The sequence below is a fragment of the Meriones unguiculatus genome (genome assembly GCF_030254825.1).
Source record: "Meriones unguiculatus strain TT.TT164.6M chromosome 13 unlocalized genomic scaffold, Bangor_MerUng_6.1 Chr13_unordered_Scaffold_39, whole genome shotgun sequence".
NCBI lineage: Eukaryota > Metazoa > Chordata > Mammalia > Rodentia > Muridae > Meriones > Meriones unguiculatus.
In genome coordinates, this window is record NW_026843648.1 from 4,157,434 (window position 1) to 4,171,061 (window position 13,628).

The window sequence follows — 13,628 nt, forward strand, 5'->3', positions numbered from 1 at the left end:
GTGGCTTAAATGTATAGGACCAGAAGGTCAAATAGGAAAATTAAGGCCATATGTGGCTGAGATAGCCATAAACTTATGGGAAAGAGATCTGTTACAACAATGGGAGACCCAGATTAACAACCCCCAGTTTCAGAGGCAAAACAGGTAATACTCCTGATAAAGAAGTTAAAATTATTTTAAAATGCCATCAAAAAAGATACAGGCTGCCCAGCCTGTCCATAAACCAGATACAAGCATTCTTTTCAACTTCATGTTGGGAAGCCACTGCTAATAAAACCCCCACCACCTTACCAAGGTGGTTGGTTGACCAACCTATTTGGATTGAACAATGGTCTATGAGTAAAGAAAAATTACTGGCATTAAAACAGCTAGTCCTGGAAGAACTGGAGGCTCAACATATAGAGGAGTCCAACAGCCCTTGTAATTCTCCGGTATTTGTCATAAAAAAGAAATCTGACAAATGGAGGATGTTAACAGATCTCAGAGCCATTAACAAAATTATTCCGGCAATGGGGTCATTACAATCCGGAATCCCATTGCCTTCCATCTTACCTAAACAATGGCTTATTATAGTGATTGATTTAAAGGATTGCTTTTTCACAATTTCTTTACATGAACATGATAGGGAAAGGTTTGCTTTCTCAGCACCCACTTTTAATAGAAGCTGTCCAATAAAGAGATATCACTCGAGGGTCTTACCACAGGGGATGTTGAACAGTCCTACTTTGTGCCAATATTTTGTACAACAGCTGTTAGAGATAATTCATAAGCAGTTTCCTCAATCCATAATTTACTATATGGATGATATCTTATTAGCTGATTCAGATAGAAAAACATTAGAAAATATTTTTGATGAAATAAATAGAACTTTGTCTTGTTGGGGTTTAGAGATTGCTCCCGAAAAAGTACAAAGAGGAGATTCTATTAATTACCTAGGGTACAAAATAGGTCTACAGAAAACTCCACCACAAAAAGTACAAATTAGAAGAACCCAATTAAAAACTCTCAATGATTTTCAAAACTTGCTGTGAGATATTAACTGGCTCTAGCCTACATTTGGTTTAGCTACTCAAGAGCTAAATAACTTATTTCAAAACTTACAGGATGATAAGGACTTTAAAAGTCCAAGAACATTATCAATTGAAGATGAAAGTGAATTGGCTCTGGTAGAAAGGAAATTACAAGATGCATATATTGACCATATTGATCCAAATAGGACCTGTATTTTGGTTATCTTGCTTTCCACTCATTCTCCCGCGGGAATTCTTATGCAGAAGGTCAACTGTGTCTTAAAATTGATATTTTTGGCACACAAACAAAATGAAAAATTTAAAACCTATATAGAAAAGTTCCTGAATTGATCCTAAAAGGAAAAATGAGACTTCATCAGTTGGCTGGAACAGATCCAGCTGAAATTCTGGTGCCCTGTACCAATGCTGAGATTGTATCGTTATGGGTAGAGATATTGGCAAAGAGCTTGTTGTGAGTTTTTGGGAGAAATCAGCAAAAGGTACCCAAAAATCAAGTCACTTCAGTTTATAAAAAGAAACAATTGGATTCTCCCTCGTATAATAAAAGGAACTCCAAATTTTGGAGCTCCCACATTTTATACGGATGCCAATAAATCAAAAAGGGCAGGTTGTAAGTCAGAAAATCTGAGTAAAGTGGTGGGGGGGTCCTTATGATTCAGTTCAAAAATCAGAATTATATGCAATTCTCTTGGTGTTATCAAATTTTCAAGAATCTCTTAATATAGTCACTGACTCTCAATATTCAGAAAGATTTGTTCTACATATAGAAACTTCTGATCTAATTCAGGATAATTTGGACTTAACTTCACTCTTTCTTCAGTTACAATGAGTAATCAGAAATAGAAATAATCCATTGATATAACATAGATCAGATTTGATATGGGTCCACCAGGCCCTCTAGCACAAGACAATGTTGAAATTGATCAACTATTGACAGGAAGAATATTAGAGGCCTCAGAATTTCATTTAAAAAAACACCATGTTAACAGCAAAGGCTTAAAAAGAGAGTTTTCTATCACTTGGCAACAAGCCAAAGAAATTGTGCAAAAATGTCCCACTTGTTCTTTATATAACTAAACTCCACTACCTGTAGGAAGTAACCCTAATGTTAACCAAAGAAATGAAATTTGGCAAATCACGTGTTTTATTTTATAGAGTTTGGTAAACTGAAATATGTGCACTATACTATAGACACATATTCAGGGTTCCAATGAGCAAAAGCCATAAGTTCTGAGAAGGCTGATTCAGTTATTACACATTTATTAGAAGTGATGGAAGTTATGGTTATGCCTACACAGATTAAGACTGATAATGCTACAGCATATGTCTCTAATAAAGTGAAAAGATTTTTTTTACATATTATAAGATAAAACATGTAACAGGTATAACTCACAATCCTGCTGGTCAAGCAGTCATTGAAAAATAGAATCATACTTTAAGGGACATGCTTAACAATCAGGGAGGGGTATTAAAACACCACAGAGATAGATTACATAATGCTTTATTGACCTTAAACTTCTTAAATGTTAATGAAAAACAAAAAACAGATGCACGACACTTGGTTATAGAAAAAAAACTGCTGAATTATTTCAGCCTATATATTTCAAAGATATCCCAATTTCAAAATGGACAGTAGGGAATGTGTTACACACTGGGGAAGAGGTTTTGCATATGTTCACACAGGAGAAGAGAAATTATGGGTTCCTTCAAAACTAATAAAATCAGATATCACAGAGGAAGATCACCTGAAGACCTTGGCCACACACAAGAAGAGAGAAATCAAGAAGACCAAACAGAACAGGTAATATAAATTGATAATCCCTTCACATGGGAACAACTCTACAACTGACTGAGACATAAAAAATGTCTCTAGCGGAATTTCAGCAGTGCATGGCCAACAATTCCTTGGCTATAATAGCCTCAATATTTATTATGCCATTCTTTTAATTGGCATTGATAAAATTGCTTTACAGTTTAATTTCATACTGAACATCTCTTACATTTATAATTTTAGAACTGTGTAATGCTTGTGAGAAATTATATGTTTGCAGAACAAAAGGAGTGAATACTGGAGATGCTGGACCAAACCTGACAGAATCCTCCTTCCAGCATGCTGAGACATTAACACATCTGTTTCAGAATCTTGCATGTTCCATAATTCTGCTTGTTTCTGCCTCAACTGCTTCAATTGGTGTTTCTCATCATGACCTGTTCCCAAGAGAGCTTTGAAGAAAGCTACAAATCTTAATTGGTCCAGCATTTTAGACTGTTCTAAACAGGACTTTTATTAACTCTTATTATTTTCTCAACATTCAAAGACTGGACCACAAATATTGCTTGCTTAATTAAACATGTTTTCATTTTTCTTTGGGTCCCCAGCAGTATTTCTGCATGTCCAAAATGTCAGCTAGAAGAAATCACTGATAATGATGTCCTATTTTTTTTAAGGGGGAATGGGTAGGTTTTTGGTTGTTTTCTGTGGCTACAAGTGTTTATTGTTGTTGGGAGATATTTATAAATTAATAATGGTCTTACTCAGAGTGAAACTGTTATGTCCAGTACGGGAACCCCAAAAGACCAGGGATACACTCTGCTGTAAATACATGAGGTTTTTAAAATTGTATACATGTTTGGATATGGGACATAAACTTCCTGTGGACACAGGAGAGGAATGTAGCCCTGAGATCTAGGGAAGCATGGTTTTTATGGGGCAAAACTGCAAGCAGGAACTTACATGCTTTGGCATTACATGATTGGGGAAGGGGAATTGACTTTTGAAATGATTGGTCCACTTTAGGTACTGAGACTACAAACAGTTCTAGCCTGGTCTTACGGGCCAGTTTCCTAGCAACTGTATAATTAGTGGGCAGGAAAGAATGCAGTAAGGGTAATTTGTCCCCTCAGGGCATTAAGGCTCATTCTTCCCCAAGGTGGCTGGATGTGTTTCCAACTAACTAGCCTTTATTCATGCTTCTGCTTTAAACTTTAAAACAATACCCACTGATTTTAAGTCTTTGGTCTCTCAAATCCACTTAGAATTAATGTAATTGAGATTTTAAAACTGAAATAAAATGAAGTTTCAAATCTTTCTTCCACCTGCTATTTTTCCCATAAGCTCTACTGTGTGCCTTCCTTGTGAAAGGAACCTGAAAATGTGCCAGTAGGCCTGGTTCTGATATTTTTTTTATTTCAATATTATTATTATTATTATTATTATTATTATTATTATTATTATTATTTTGGGTTTTTGAGACAGGGTTTCTCTGTGTAACACTGGCTGTCTTGAACTTTCTCTGTAGAACAAGCTGGCCTTGAACTCACAGATACTCACCTGCCTCAGCCTCCCAAGTGCTGGGATTAAATGTGCGTGCCAACATGCTTGGCAGGACTTTTCTGTAGCCTGATTGAAGTCATACTATGTAACTTAGAACATGTCCAGTGTTGTGAGTGTAAAGAGCTGGCAGGGGGCACAAGCCCTTGTTTTTTGGAGACAGGGTTTCTCTGTGTAGCCTTGCATGTCCTGGACTCGCTTTGTAAACCTAGATGATCTGGAACTCATACCACTGCTTGCCCCACTGAGGGTCACAGGCATATGACATCACAGCTGGCTTTTGTTATAATCCTTAAAAATGATTTATAATCTCTGTCTACCTTCCCAAGACCAGGCCTGTTTTGACTGGGAGAGTCGGCACTCACTAAAATAAAGGGGGCCAGGGACCCAGGATTCTTTTTTCAGTGAGCAGGGACTGGTTGGGCCCTGGCTGAATAGAAGAATTTAAACTGGACACATTTAAACTGGGATTATGTGAATTTGTGGCTGGGGCTGTGTGTGCAATAAACTAGCTTTACTTACTAATGGAAGGGTGTGATTTTTCCCCCTCTCTTAGGAAGTGTAATTCTCATCTGATTGTTTGTTTTTATATGTATGAGTGTTTTGTCTGCATGGGTAGGTGTGCCTGTGTATCAGATGGAGGTGAAGGTGTGTGAAGAGGGCAGAAGAGGGAGCTAAAGTCCCTGGAACTGGACTTACAGATGGGGGTAGATACCAGGTGCAAAACAGAACTGGTCCTTGGCAATAACAAGTACTCTTAACCCCTGAATCATCGCTGTAGCCCCTGAACTATAAAAGGCATCCATCATCTCGTCCTCAGTGTTGTGGCATATTGGAAGAAATCCTCTCACAATATTGACCATAAGTCTAGAAGGAGGTCACTGAAATTTCTGGGATCCTGCGATGCTCTGCAGCCAGCATGACCTTGCCCCCGGTGCTATGGGGGTTAGTAAGGAAAGTGGAAACCACATTGCAGAACACCATCATTCTGGGTGTCAGAAGCCTGGCTTCTGTAAATATGTAAAGCTCTAGCCAGTAAAGTGATAGTAGACACTCCTCAGTGACAGGACAGCTGGGTATCCCAGGATACAGTAGAAAGCAAGAGTTGTGTGCTTGTTGAATATGACAATTGCCATGGCCCGAGAGCATAGATTTGTGTCACTCCAAATTCCATGTTCCAATGTGGAGGGAGTCCCATGAAATATTTATAATATCAGAACAGCCATAAATGCTCTTCAGTTAGACCTTAGAAAAGTGGGTTATGGCAAAGCATAGAAAACAGCTATGGGACTCCAATGCCATCAGGTGAAAATTTTAACATCAGGCCTGCCAGACGCTTGTGTTCTAGTTAGCACCACCCTACAGGTATTCATCAGTCCTAGGATACTAGGTCCAACAAAGAGGCTGGCAAGGAATGGCTAATAGGAGCTAAAGAGGGCCAAGACAAATTGTTATTAGGCTGTGGACATACTGTCTCCACCTCACTCCATTTCTGATTGGTCAGTCAGATCTGTCCACATGTTTCCTCTGTAGGAATTCTCATTCCTATGACGAGGTAGGTGGTCAGGTTCAGGGTTTGCAAATCTGTCAACGTGGGAGAGACATTCCCACCGAACTCCACAGACAACAAGTCAAATCCAAGAGCAAATGAGAAGGACAGACAGGCGACTGATACCAGAAACCACCTCAGTGTTCCAGAATTATAGAAAGATCCACACATACACATATAGCAGTATTCTTTCTCTGTCTGTCTGTCTCTACCTCTCTGTCTCCCTTTCTTTCTCTCTCTCTCTCAAACATATACACCCCAAATGAATCATGAACAGACTCTCAGAGTGTCTTGCTGGGTAATACAGATGACTGTGCTGTGGTGGCCAACAAAGAATAAATAGTAGAAGAAGCAGTAGCAGCAGATAATCAAGGGATCGCTTAGAATTCTGGGATTGCCCTTGACAATGGCCAGGAAAGGCTTAGTACTTCACAAATTGATTTAAACCACAGCAGTGATAGCAAAGAAGCACAGAGATGTACCAAAACCTAGACCAGAAAACCCTAAAGGGCAGGCCAGATCATTAGTTTGGGGAGGTGGATTTATGTCACAGGCACACACTTTCGTATTTCATAAAGAGGAAATTGTCAGGCTCCAATCTTCCAGAAATCAATAAAACGGTTGAGGTGTCTAATGTTATCAATAAAAATAGCAAAGAAAAAACACGAGGGAAACGTGGGTACAAAGATACAGATATTCACTCACACAGAAATACCATAAAAGTGTGAAATTAGAAGCCATATGCATACAAAAGAACTGAATATATATTGTAGCCTTGACAACCCACAAATATGCCCTTGAGTTTTTCTGTTACTGCTCATGAGGCTAACCAGTTAGTCTGGTTTGTGGCCCCTTGGAGAAAACTAACTTTAAAATTCATTATTATTATTATTTAAAGAGGTAGTGAGTGTTCTTTTTGGAGGGAGGGGAATTTTATTGATGATCCATGGTGCATTTCTTTTTTTTTCTTTGAAAATTTATTATTTGTAGAGTATTCTGTCTGCATACCAGAAAAAGGAGCCAGATCTCACTATAGATGGTTGTGAGCCACCACGTGGGTGCTGGAAATCAAACTCGGGATCTTTGGAAGAGAAACCTGCACTCTTAAGCTCTGTGACGTCTCTCCAGCCCCATCGTTTATTATTATTATTATTTATTTATTTTTTCTTATCAGTTACATTTTATAAACTCTGTATCCCAGCCGTGTCCCAATCCCTCATTCCCTCCCAATCCCTCCCTCCCTCCCTCCCTCCCTCCCTCCCTCCCTCCCTCCCTCCCTCATCTCCTCCCTGCCCCTTTCCAAGTCCACTGATGGACTTGGAAAGTCTCCTCCCCATTCATCTGATCCTGTTTTATCAGGTATCTTCAGGACTGGCTGCAAAGCCCTCCTCTGTGGCCTAACAGGACTGCTCCTCCCTTCGGGGGTGGAGAGGCCAAAGAGCCAGTCATTGAGTTCCTGTTAGAAATAGTCCTTGTTCCCCTCACTTTGGGAAAACAATTGGTTACTGAGCTACCACAGGCTACCTCTGAGCAGAGATTCTAGGTTATATCCATACATGGTCCTTGGTTGAATGTCAGTCTCAGAAAAGACCCTGTGCCCAGATATATTTGGTCCTTGTGGAGCTCCTATCCTTTCCCAATCAGACTAACTCCCCTTCTTTCTTATGATTCCCTGTACTCTGCCAAAGGTTTGGTCTTGAGTCTTTGCTTTGAAAACACTGCTAGTTAGAGTCTTTCAGATGCGCTCAGTAGACTCCTGTCATACATTCAATGCACATCCCATCTGTCTTTCTAAACGAGGATTGAAAATTCACCTTCTTTCATTTCCCCTACTTAACTAAAATGTTCTCAACTCTGGGCCTTTGATATGTTCTTTATCATCTTGTGCTGTTAAATCCCTCTTGTTTTCTTTAGGTTTCATAGTAGATTTTATAGTGACGTACACATTTCTCTGCATGGTCTATGGGTTTGTTTATGGTGGAGTAGCCCACAAAACTGTAAGCTTATAGAGAAAGAATTGTGTTTGCATGAATTATTTTCTGTGTGTTCAGGACTTAGCACAGTATTTGGTACCTAATGCACAAACAGTAACTATCTGGGGAAGGACAAATAACCTTTTAAACAGTAAATGGCTTTAACAATTTCTTCATAATTTGATAGTAATACAGAATTCCCACACAGAGGATGGGAGTATGTAGCATTTTATTTGTTAATGCCAGCCATTGTGCTATCTGTAATAAACTTCTCATGGAGTCTTTTTATCTTGTTCTGTTACTGTTGTGACTAGTATAGCCTCCTCTATGCCTGTTGCCTTCTCTCTGTTCTCTTTCATTTCTCCCATAACAAGTTACTTCCTTTAATCTTTAATGAGGTTTAGCATCTGGCTTTATCATATGCAAGGACTATCTGTATCTACCTGTTTTGTACAGGAGCTCGGAATAAAGCTTGGAAGTAGAACATTTGCATCACATATATGAGGTAAAGAAGGAGGAGAAAGAAAAGGAACAGGAGAAGCAAAGCATTGCTTTTCTTTATGCAGATGCTCTGCCATAAATAGGGAGGTTAACAGTCTCTGCCTTCCAAGCAAGATAGAAATTACAGATACAGCAACAGTGCTACTTATTTGGTATTAGTTTTTAACCTGGTCCCTCTCCTGACATTCACTCTGTACCTGCTTTGTACATAGTTGGGTTCATGTGCATGTACATTTTCTGCAAAGAATCTATGTTTTCATTAAATTTTATGAGAGGTCAGATCCTCAAAAAATGTCCTGGGTTTTGCATTCTGCCATACTTATCCCTAGGAGACCATGTCTGTGAATCTGATTACCTCCTCTCTGTACATCATTTGATGTTACGACTTCAGGATGCATCTTGAACCTTGTTTTCAAGAGAATGTTGTAAACATGCCCTAAGCTTAACAGGCATTTTGTGCCTCATGAAAAATATTTCATCATAAAATGTTCTGTCTGAAGTGAGCATCTGAGATCATTGTAAAATGCACTCAGTTACCTTCATTTTAGTCATTAACATTATTAGAACTATTTATTGTTTTTCATTCCTTTTTTAAGAGACGTAAGCATGATGACCCTGGTGTAAGGGACTGTGTACACACTGTTAACTATGAAAATAAAACCACACATTCAGTACAAGCAAAACCTCCAAATATTGATAAGAATTAGGTTTAGATTTAGAGCCCCAAAATAATTCAGTTGAAATGTGAGGAAGACATTGAAACAGCAAGCTTTTAGAATATATATATATATATATATATATATATATATATGCACGTAACTATGATGAAAGGATGTACACATAAACACAACTTAAGAATTCTTCGGCATACACACAAAAGGTGGAACTTAATTAAGCAGGATTTGTTTTCCTTTCTGTTTTTTTGCCAGGAAATTTTTGAACATGTTCTTCCTCTCTCCTCCCCTCCCCTCCCCTTTAGCACTTTGGGGAGCACATTGACAGAGGTTCCCCACCCATGCAAACCACAATCATATACATATGCTTTCTTAGATTTTCTAACAAAATTCTTCTAGTTGCCACTCTGGGACCTGGCCTAAAAAATAATTGGCCTTTCCAAGTACATTCGTTAGACTGGGAGGTCCAAGCTCCCCCACCTCTCCTGTCCTAGGGCAGGCAGAGGCAGCACTGGACCCTCTGCACTTCCTTTCCGGGAGGACTGGCCCATTATCACTCTTCCTCAGGATGCATGGCACAAGTGTATCCCGAGGAACTCTGCACACTGCGCCCCAGCCTCCCAACCCCGGCGGCAGGAGGGCACAGTCCCGGGTACCAGCAGCCAGCACAGAAGCTCTTGTCTGGATGCAGGCAGGCTCTCCCGACCCGCCCAGCCCCCGGCTGCAACGCTGCGGTCTCTCCCCGCGACCGCCATCCTGCGGGTCCCTCACACACGCCCACAGCCAGCCAAGCTCGGCTGCACTGGGATGGCTGCTGATACCCGTGGACCCGCTGCTCCTCCACCTCGGGACCCAACCCTCTCTCCTTCCCGCCTCCCAGCCGCGATGCCAGGCCCAGCACCACCTAGCCCACTGGAGGGCTGCTGGGGGCGGAGGCGGAGCCCAGAGGCAGAGGCGGGGGAGGAGCCCGAGAACGGAGGCGGAGCCCGGGGCGGAGACGGGGGAGGAGCCCGGGAGCAGAGGCAGAGTCAAGGGTTGTAGGCGGAGCCCGATGGGGGAGGCGGAGCCTAGGTGGGCGGAAACGGAGCCGGGGCGGAGGCGGAGCCCAGGGGCGGAGGCGGAGCCCAGGGGCGGAGGCGGAGCCCAAGCGGCGCCCGCCCCACATTCTTACCTGGCTTCTCCTAGTCTCAGCCGACCAAGATGAAGTAGTCCACTAGAGGAACCACGACCCCCGCCACCACGCCCGGGAAGCGGATTCCCATCGCCGCCCTCACCGCCGCCGCCCACCAGGCCCAGGCGAGCTCAGCGAAAACCTTTCAGCGTCTGTATCTATAGCGACGGCGCTTCCATCACGCTTGACAATGGAGGCGCGCACTGCGCCTGCGCTGCACCTCGTGCCAGCCCCTCCTTCGCCCCACCCGAGAGGGCTCGGACTTCGGGTTCCTCCGAGGCCGCTCGGACCCGCGGCTTGGAGAATGGGCGGCCGGGCGCAGCCTCGCCACGGAGGCTGAGCTCTTAGAGGCTGGGCCTCTGCCTCAACGTCCCCCTCCCCTATTCTTTATTTTCCTGGAGCGGGGTCTTTCCTTCCACCTTCTCTCTCCCTTTTGCAGGGGGAGAAGAAGGTGGAGGGGCGCTGGGTCCCTTGAAAAGTTTGCTCTTCTCTGCTGCCTGCTTGCCACTGGCAGCAGGGAGGAGATTCTCCCGCCCTCTGCTGGAAGCTTGGAATTTGCACCGCCGAGGCTTTTTGCTGCAAGTTTCCTGTTTATGTTGTGCAGATGGGGATTTTAGAAATATGCCACCAAGCTGGCGGGGGTAGGAAAAGACTTGCGCAATCTTCAGAGGCGCCAATGGTTTCTGGGCTGTGACCTGTTAGTGCAAGCTGAAATAAACCCATCTCTTCCTTAAGTTGCTTTTGGTAAGTGTTTTATCACAGCAACAAAATAAAATTATGACAAAGCCGTTTGGAAAAGTCAACCCTATAATTCATGACAGCAACTGACCTAATTTTGCCAAGCAAAAATTTCAGGTTCTTAGAGACAAGTTATTAGAACTTCCTCATTCTGAATTAAGGTTTCATTTACTTATTTTTTTTTTTTTGCTTGTTTTTTGTTTTCTTATGGCTAGAGCTGGAACATGGCCAGTACAGTGTTGTCCTGGCATGAACAAAGCTCTGGGTTCAGCCCACAGCAGGAAAAGCATGGAGTATGGGTTAGTTCATAGCTGTAATTCCAACATTTGGGAAGTAGAAGCAGGAAGGTTAGGAGTTCATGGCTTGCCACTATCTTTGTCTTTAAAAATCAAAACATAGCAGAGCATGGTGGTGTTATGGTTTTAATGCCTGAACTCAGAAGATAGAGGCAGGTGGAGCTCTGTGAATTCAAGGCCAGGCTGGTCTACAAAGCAATCTCCAGGCCAACCAGAATTACATTATGAGACCCTGTCTGGACTTTTTGGTTTGGATGGCGGATACATGTATAAAATGGATTTCATACTAAAAGTGTAAAATGTAATGAGAACATTCACAGCTTTTACTTTTAAAAAAAGATTTATGTATTTATTCGTATGTTCACAATGTTCTGCATGCATGTATCTCTGCATGCCAGAAGAGGGCACCAGATCTCATTATAGATGGTTGTAAGCCACCATATGGTTGCCTGGAATTGAATTTAGAGCCTCTGGAAGAGCAACCAGTGCTCTTAACCTCTGAGCCATCTCTTCAGCCCCCAGAGCTCCTACTTTTTGTTTAGTTTTTTTTAATGATTCTTTATTAATTACACTTTATTTACTTTGTATCTCCCCTGTGGTTCCCTCCCTCCTCCTGTTCCAGTCCCTCCCCTCCTCCACCCTCTTCATGCATGCCCTTCCCCAAGTTCACTGATAGGGGAGGTCTTCTTTTCCTTCCTTCTGATCCTAGTCAATTATGTCTCATAAGGAGTGGCTGCATTGTCTTCTGTGGCCTGGCAATGCTGCTTCCCCCTCAGGGGGAGGTAATTAAAGAGCAGGCCAATCAGTTCATGTCAGAGACAGTCCCTGTTCTATTATAATGGAACCCACTTGGATACTGAACTGCCATGGGCTACATTTGTGCAGGGGTCTTAGGTTATCTCCATGCATGATCCTTGGTTGGAATATGAGTCTCTGGAAAGACACCTATGCTCAGATTTTTTTTTTGTTCTGTTGCTCTCCTTATGGAGTTCCTGTCCTCTCCAGATCTTACTGTTTCCCACTTCCTTCCTAAGATTCCCTGAACTCTGCCCAAAGGTTGCCCATAAGTCTCAGCATTTGCATTGATAGTCTTCAGGGCAGAGGCCTTTCTGAGGTCCTCTGTGTCAGGCTCCTGACTTCTTCCCTCTTTTCACCTTCTTCTGATTTCCATTCTCTTTGCCTTTCTGAATAGGGATTGAGCATTTTAGCCAGAGTACTCCCTATTGATTAGTTTCTTTAGGAGTAGAGATTTTAGTAGGTTAAACCAGCTTCTACTTTTAATGCCAGTCCTAACTGTGTATAAGTTCGTTAAGTTGTTTAGACTTTGGGTCTGATTAATTTGATATGTAATTCTTACAAATGAAAAGTTTATTTTGTTTCACATTCTCCATAAAGGTGATCCAAAAACCTTATTTTTAATTTATATTATTTTTAATGGAAGTAGAGTATGTACATGTGCATGCAGGTGCTTGGGGAGTCCACAAGAGGGCAGTAAACCCCTTGGAGCTGAGTTACAGGCAGTCATAGGCCTCCTGGTGTGGATGCTAGGAACTGAATGCAGGTTCTCTTCAAGAGCAACATAGTACATGAAATCATCTCTCCAGACCTAAATTAAAAAATCTTTAGGTCCAATCTCATCCACCCAGACCTTGTTCCATTTTTCTGGATAGAGGAAAGTCAGGGTCTGTGGAAGTCATAGTTTGAATTATACCAATGGAGAGTAGGAAAAGCTGAAACCTAGGATCCTAGCTACTCTGGATGTGCTGACTCTTTCGGTTATGGCAGGCTGTACTTAATCTGAAAGGAAATGTTACATATCACAAAAACACTGTGTGTACAAAGTGGCCAAACATGCAGCCAGTTGCTCTGGATCAGCTGAAGGTTTAACCGGACAAACAATAGAGCTGCTTTCAAAGTGAACTTCCATTTCCAGGACTTGAAGGAAACACTGGGACATAAGCTCTTAGGAGAAACCTGTGGTGAGCAGGGGCCTGTGCCAAGGAGTGTAAAGAATTAGGAAAGAGAGGACTCGGGAATCATCGCATAGATCTGTCCATCTCATAAGCTTTTGCCAGTGCATTCCCTGTGCCTCACCTTGTGCTAAGAGGCAGGCAGATGACAATCAGAAAGTCAGAGGCTCCTGCCTTCCCAAGCCTCATGATGTAGCAAAAGAGAAAGCAGTCAGTCTAGAACACAGTCATTGTCAACAGGCAGTGACAGAAAGCACTAGCTGTCTTTGGCAAAGACCAGTTGAGCAAATGCTTAACTCAGAAGCCTGTTATAGTTTCTGAAGAAAACAGATTACATCAGCATTTACTCAGAAGTCTCCCAAGCAGGCTAAAGAGTGCTGTGTTTAAAACGTGT

General features: G+C 42.1%; 1 pseudogene; it reads right to left on the bottom strand.

The window, feature by feature from the left end:
• Positions 1-10,321, bottom strand: part of LOC132651050 (single-stranded DNA-binding protein, mitochondrial-like) — a 30,909-nt pseudogene extending 20,588 nt beyond the window's left edge.
• Between the last annotated feature and the right edge of the window lie 3,307 nt (positions 10,322-13,628).